Raw genomic sequence first — 7,868 nt, forward strand, 5'->3', positions numbered from 1 at the left:
ATCATTCTGTACACTGAAATACATTTTTCTTCAGATGATTTTCTATCCACTAAAATCTTTACTGCTTTCTTTAGCACTAAGATTCAAAGTGGTCTTCATTTCTAGTAATAATTTCCAAATTTAAAAATGAATTCTTGGGAAAGCCGGGCGTTGGTGGCGCACGCCTTTAATCCCAGCACTTGGGAGGCAGAGTCAGGCGGATCTCTGTGAGTTCGAGGCCAGCCTGGGCTACCAAGTGAGCTCCAGGAAAGGCGCAAAGCTACACAGAGAAACCCTGTCTCGAAAAACCAAAAAAAAAAAAAAAAAAAAAATGAATTCTTGGTAAATGAAAAATAAAAAGTGAAGACAGACAAATGCAGACAAAAAACACATACTGAGGCAGAGACAGGAGGATTGCTGTGAGTTGATGACTAGCCGGGGCTATATAGTCAACGCCTGTCTAAAATAAACAAACAGAAATACTGTGTTGGTGTTGTGAGTTGAGTCTGAAATAATCCCCTTGGACTTCTGTATTTGAATACCCAGTACTCCAAGGTTTGGGGGGGGGCTCCCAGACCTTCAGGAGGTGGGGCCTAAGGGCAGAGATGAGTCAGAACCCAGAAGGACTGAGGGTTCGGGCAGTAGCCACCACATTCCTAGCACTGTGGGTTCCCTCGGACATGCCTTCCTCGCCATGCTGGATCACTCCCGCCATGACTACACCCACTCTCCCTCACCTTGCTCCTGCCAGACACTTGGCCTCAGAGGGAAAGTAATGAATGTAACCAGTGAAGACTGGTTTGCTTGCTGAGGCAGAGAGGAAGTGAGTTCTCACAGAGCAGCTGACCGGGAAACACTGCCGTGACTCCATGTCCGTCACAGAATAGGTCACGGTTGTTACCCTGTCTCTGCTCACAATCCCACTGGTGCTGTTCCCCCAACCCTCCCAATGTAGCTGCTTGCATTAAGGGAGACAGTCTTTCTTAGTTCCTTGGTTTATTTCTTATGACTTCAGTAGGCCTAAATTCATCTTAATCAGAATAAGAACATCTGTAAGCATAACCAGGCCACCATTTTTTCCAGGTTTTCATTAATATTCACTTTAAAGTTTTGGGTTATGTACGCATTTTTAATTACATCCTTAATGCAAAATCTGAGATAATTAACTAGAAATTTGAAAGGAAAAAAGAAAAGCTGGAGTCCTATCTTACTCCTTACACAAATGTTGATTCTAATTGTCTTATACTGAAAAATGGGGTAGGAGAGATGGTCAGCAGTTAAGATCTCTTCCAGAGGATCTGAGCTCAGTTCTTAGCACCCATGTCAGGAGATCCACAAGCCCCTATGACTCCAGCTCTAGTGGGATCTAATGCCCTCTTCTGTCCTCTGAGAGAACTGCACTCACATGCTCATATACACAGATATGTGTGTGTGTGTGTGTGTGTGTGTGTGTGTGTATGTGTGTGTGTGTGTGTAAACATAAAGGCAATGAAGTAAATCTTTTTTAAATGGAAAAAATGTCTTCTGTATGGCATAAAGAATTTTAAAATTTTACATTCTTCTTGCATGACCTGTCAACTTTCTCCTGAAACCGCTTCTAATTCTCTGAGTGGTGTCACCATGCATCGAGTTGAACAAGCAAAGAATCAAGACAGGAGTGAGACTGTGGACCAGCTGCTGACTGTGAACAAGAGCCTGAGTCCCATGGGTGCTTACCACTAGATCCCATCTCAACCTGTCTTAGTTAAGGTTTCATTTGCTGTGATTAAACACCATGGCCAAAAGCATCTTGGGGAGGAAAGGGTATTTCATTTTACCCTTCCTCATCAGAGTCCATCATCAAAGGAAGTTAGGACAAGAACCTGGGAGCAGGAACTGAAGCAGAAGCCATGAGGGATACTGCTTACTGGCTTGCTGAAGTTGGCTTGCACAGAGTGCTTGCTTATACCTACCTGCCCAGAGGTGGCACTGCACCCTATATGCTGGGCCCTCTCACATCAATCATTAATCAAGAAAATGCCCTATAGACTTGTTACAGACAAAACCATGGAAGCATGCGCTCAGTTGAGATTGCCTCTAGCTTGTGTCAAGTTGACAAAAAAATTAGCCAGCACACTGTCTTTTGAAGTATTTGTGCTCAGGTATAAAACAATGAGAATACTATAATATATACATTATAATATAAGTAAAATATACAAATACTTCATGTTGTTGTGATAGAATACCCAGATAAAAAAGCAACGTAGGAGAGAAAGAATTGATTTTGGCTTGTAGTTCCAGAGGCCATGCAGTTCATCATGGTGGGGAAGGCAGCAGAAGCATGGGCTAGCTAGAAGTGAGGAAGCAGAGAGATCACACTTCCTCTGCACACCGGAACAGGAAGTGGGGGCCAGGCTACAAAACCTCAAAGCCTGCCCCCAGTGGTGCACTTCCTCTAGCAAGGCTCCACTTCCCAAAGGTTCCAAAACTCCCCCAGACAGCACCACCAGCTGGGGACAAGTGTTCAAACCCCTGAGCCCATGATGGACATTTCTCCCTCAAACCACCACGTGCGACATACAGGCAGGGTTGGCATACACCAAACATGTGGTTTTTATTTTGACGATTGCACTGTGATCATTGGAACCACCACAGCTCATGCCAAAGCTAACCACATCTAAGAAGCCGTGTGCTTCCATCCCATGTGACCTGACTCCTCTCTTGTCCCCTCAACATTCATATGGCCACAGAATTAGAGGTGCTGTCTTCTCTGCTTGGTAGGACATGTTATTTTAATATTTGGAAGTCAAAATTGCAACATTTTTCACCATTTCTCAAGTGCCACTCCATGGCATTCTGGTAGAGCAGTGGCAGCAGTCCACATGGCTTTGCTGTCAGTAGAGAACGGCAAACAAAGCTCCTTTGAAAGCTGCCCAGTTAACGAGGCAGTCAGGACTTCCAACACATCTTTAGTGGGGAATTTACTGTAAACATTAAAATAGGAGGGACTCATAAAAGGTGTTTTCCCTCATATACCCATTTGCATTTTTGCAAAAGATTTTAAAAGCATGGGAATTGTTAGCTGTGTGTGCCACAAGGGCAGAAAACGTGCTTTCTTCTAATAGAGAAAGTCATAAAACGAGGGACTTGTCAATTACTCATGCTTCAGGCCTGCCCAAAATTTTCACCCTGAGAGAACCACAGTCTATTCTGCCCCCCTTCACAGTCTTTTAGATGCAAACATATTGACACCCCCATCTCTGGATGCCACCCCAACTCTGAAGGACTCAGTTTATGGGCTTTTGCTTAGCTTTATTCTTGATGTTATTTACAGGAACCAATCAATGCTATAAAAGACTGGGGGCTAGAATGATGGCTTCCTGCTCTTGCAGAGGACCAGAGTTTAGTTCTCAGCATCCATGTCAGGCAGTTCACAACTGCCAGGGGATCTGACACCCGCTTCTGAAGTCGTTGGGCATGTGTATGCACGTGTACATAACACACACACACACACACACACACACACACACACACACACACAGGCACATGTCAAACACACAGATATACTGGAAATAAAATTCCTCTTTTTAAAAAAGATGAACAGGAATTAATGATAGTCTTATGTTTCCAGCCATGCTTTCATGTAGATAAGGATTTCAAGCAAATCCTGAGTGGTCCAAATCTAGAAGACAGAGCTAAACCACTCCATGATCCATCATCACCTTGGAGACTGGCTTCTGCCTGGGCTCCACTGTGTTCCATTCCCCAGGTTCCCAACGACTGCAAAGACTGCAGACCTCAGACACCCAGGGGACGAATCGCCTGGCAGGGGAGTAGCGCAGGCTGCAGTTCTCTGTCCAGCATGAGAGGTTTTCTTTCTCACTTCAAACTGGCGTGTCTGCTGCAAACAATCCTCCTAATGCCAAACCCTGGGCTGTCTTCTTCCCTCCAGACAAGAGCTGGTGCAAGGAACAGTCCTCAGCCATGTCTAGCGTCTCATCTGGCTCAGTGCTGTGATCACATGGGGATTAGAGATAAGGTAGAATCCCTCTCTCTGCTGCATCGAAAGCTCCAGTTGCATTCAAGCTGCTGCAAAAGAAGATTTCTTCTAATTAGCAATAACTGTGTCCATTAGCAAACCATCCTATGGATGCAGTCTCATCATCTTGCCTCCCAGGAAGGAGCAAGAAAAGGGTAGAAAGGAGTTGGCTTGTTTGTGCTAAAGTGGGAATTTAGAGGAGGCTGGGGCCCGAGGTATCGAGAACCTGACATCAATCACCCCAACTGTCTCCACTGTCAACAGCCTTCACGAGCCTGGTATGTTTATTATCCTTGACTTGGTGTCACTGCCTTATTGTATACTAATGTCCACAGTTAGAGTTTGCCCTGCTTTCTACAGTTCTGTGGAACACGTGAGTGCTCTGGGATGCATACACATCCACCAGAAGCCATATGATGATAAATAGAATAGTTGCATTGCCCTAAGCAGTACCCATGCTTCACCTGTTTTTACTTCTTCCCCTCCTCCAAACCTCATCCCTGTGTACAAGAATTCTCCAAAGGGACAGAATCCATACGCATGCAAATCTGCATCCTATAGAGATCAGACAGGGATAAATTTCAAACAGGCATGTGTAGACAAATTTGTTCAAGCCCCATGTTGGGTGCCAATTGTAGACGAATTTCGAAACAGTTTTATTAAATAAGAAACACAGCCAAATACAGGAGTGAAAGCTGTAGAGATGAGAGTGATAGCCACCAACTAACCTTAGTTCACCACGTTGCCATAGCTTCCCAAGAGAATCAAACCAGCTTCTTCCTGTCTAACCTGCACCTTTATTGCCTTGATGTTCTGTCTTCTCATTGGCTCTTAGCCCAGCCACCTCACTTCCTCGTCACTGCCTATCTATACAGACCTCCAGGTCTCTATGGTAGGTACTAGGATTAAAGTCATGTGTCACCACACTTGGCTGTGTCCTTGAACACACAGAGACTCTGCCTGCCATGTGATTGGATGAAGGGCATGTGCTACCACCACCTGACTTCTGTTTATGGCTGATCTCCAGGCAAACTTTATTTATTAACATACAAATAAAATATCACCACATTTCACCACAGATAAAATATCACCACAGGCATATGTTTGCTACAAACAATCCTTCCTAATGCCAAATCCTGGATTGTCTTCTTCCCTCTGGACAGAAGTTTAAGAACTGCATTCGTGTGATCTATGATGACTGAGAAATCCGTCTGTCTTAGGGTTTCTATTGCTGTTCAGGGACACCATGAGCAGGGAAACTGTTATAAAGGAAACATCTCACTGTGGTGGCAGCTTACAGTTTCAGAGGTTCAGTCATTATCATGGTGGGGAGCATGATGGCATGCAGACAGACATGGTGCTGGAGAAGGAGCTGCTACATGTTGATAGGCAGGCAACTGGAAATGGACCGTGACACTGGACGGCATCTTGAGCATAGGAAACCTTAAAACCGCCTCACACACTTCCTCCAACAAGGCCTTATCTACTCCAACAAAGCCACACTTCCTAATAATGACACTCCCTATGAGCTTTTGAGGGTCAATTATATTCAAACTACCACACCATCAGCATGAAGGCTTTGGAGCCTGACACAGTGGAGGCCTCAGAACCAGGGAAGACAAAGGTAGAGCTCTCAGGTCAAGGTCAAAAGTCTGAGAACCTGGAGAGGCTGTGATAAGTCCTGCAGTCCAAACACTGGGGCGCCTGTGGGGTACTGCTGCTGAGTAGTGTGGGGTACTCCTGCTGAGTACCAGGGGGAAAGGGAGCACTTTCAACACAGGGAGACTCGTGGCTTCAGGTCTATAGCAAATGCACAAGAAAGGCCACCCTGGCTTGAGGAACAAAGCTCAGATCCTACAGGGGTAAGAATCTGAGCACTCCATCAGGCTGTTAGACAAGTCAAGGATGTCAGCTTCAAGTGAGAAGCTAGCCGAAGACAAGGATGACCAAGATCCACACCAGCTTCCGCTTCGGCTACCGCCACAATGGTTGAGTACATTCCACCAGTGATTTCTCACATACGTTCCCAGAAATGAGACGAATTAGAACCTAGAAATAGAATACTCAGATTCGAAGGTGTGACACCAAAGGCAGCTGTGGCCGGGTGGGTGATCTGCTCAGGACCCCTCTGCAAGGTCAGCACCTTGTTCCCAGGCTACAGGGGATATCAGGGCTAATGACTCCTAGCTGAGTCCCTTCGGAGACAACTCCCTCCCCACCACAGAGAATTCCTTAGTGACATTCCATCCAGGAAGACAGACAAAAACCACAGACTGGCCAGTAGAGTGCCACAAAGACCTCCCCCTTGCCTCAACTTCAGAATGTTCTGAAAGATTCCCAGCCCTGGAATTCCCCTGCATCAGCCAAGGCCTCTTGTACCTATATTATACATCTACTGCCCACTGCTTGTTCATCCCAACAACCTAACAAATTACATACCAGCCATATTTTAAAAACTGAAAATATAATAAAATTGTTTATTTGAGTGAATATGCCAAGTCTTTATCATTTCAGTATATACTCAATATTTTTTTTTGGTTTGTTTTTTTTTTTTTTTTGGTTTTTCGAGACAGGGTTTCTCTGTGTAGCTTTGTGCCTTTCCTGGGACTCACTTGGTAGCCCAGGCTGGCCTCGAACTCACAGAGATCCGCCTGGCTCTGCCTCCCGAGTGCTGGGATTAAAGGCGTGCGCCACCACCGCCCAGTTATACTCAATATTTTAAAACAAATTTAAAAGAGACAGTGTAATTATTTTCTATTAAATCCTCACAGCCCACTGGATGTTTTATATTTACAGTGTTTCAGTGCCTGCTAGATGCATTTCACAGACTCCAGAACCACATGTGGCCAGCAGCTACCACATTACACAACACAGTGTCATAAGACACACACTTTTCAACATCAATCAATGCTGACTATTTTTTTCCAGATTTTGTACTAATTTACACTTTGGTGGAAGCCTTTGAGAATACTGTTATCCACACCCTAGACAAAACATGGCTTCACTCAGAACCTTTGAGCTCTGGATAGGGGAGGGAGGGAAGCAAAGGCGGAAAGAAAAACATCGAGAAAATATTGCAGAAGCCAAATGACTGAAAAATGGTTGAAAGCGTAAACAACATTGGGACAGCCTGCATTTCAACCAAACTTGTAAGGACTTCTCTCATTATCTTGACTGTGTCAAATACCTCCTGGGTTGCCCTATTTAGGGTTACTGTTGCTGTAATGAAACACTGTAACCAAAGCAAGTTGGGGAAAAATGGCTTATTTGGCTTACACTTCCAGAGCACTGTTTACTATTAAACAGAACAGGAACTCAAGCAGGACAGGAACTTGGAGGCAGGAACTGATACAGAGACCACGGAGGGGTGCTGCTTACTGGCTTGCTCCTCATGGCTTGTTCAGCCTGCTTTCTTATAGAACCCAGGACCACCTGCCCAAGGATGGCATCACCCACATGGAGTTGAGCACACCATCATCAATCGATAATTTAAAAAATGCCCTAACAGCCCAATCCTTTGGAGACATTTCTTATTTGAGGTTCTCTCCTCTCAGATGACTTTAGCTTGTGTCAAGTCAACATAAAACTATCCAGTATAACAATTTCTACACTTATGAACATTGTCATCACAAATATGATTGAGAAGTAGCCTGTGATTTCAAACACTCATTGAAGATCTTAAGAGCTGGGGACTGGAGAGGTGGCTCAGTGGTTAAGAGCACTGACTGCTCTTCCAGAGGACCTGGGTTCAATTCCTAGCACCCACATGGCAGCTCACAACTGTCTGTAACTCCAGTTCCAAGGGATCTGACACCTTCATGCCAATGTACATAAAATAAAATTAAAGAAATTAAAGAAAAAGATCGTAGAT

The sequence above is a fragment of the Peromyscus maniculatus genome, chromosome 3 (genome assembly GCF_049852395.1).
Source record: "Peromyscus maniculatus bairdii isolate BWxNUB_F1_BW_parent chromosome 3, HU_Pman_BW_mat_3.1, whole genome shotgun sequence".
Taxonomy (NCBI): domain Eukaryota; kingdom Metazoa; phylum Chordata; class Mammalia; order Rodentia; family Cricetidae; genus Peromyscus; species Peromyscus maniculatus.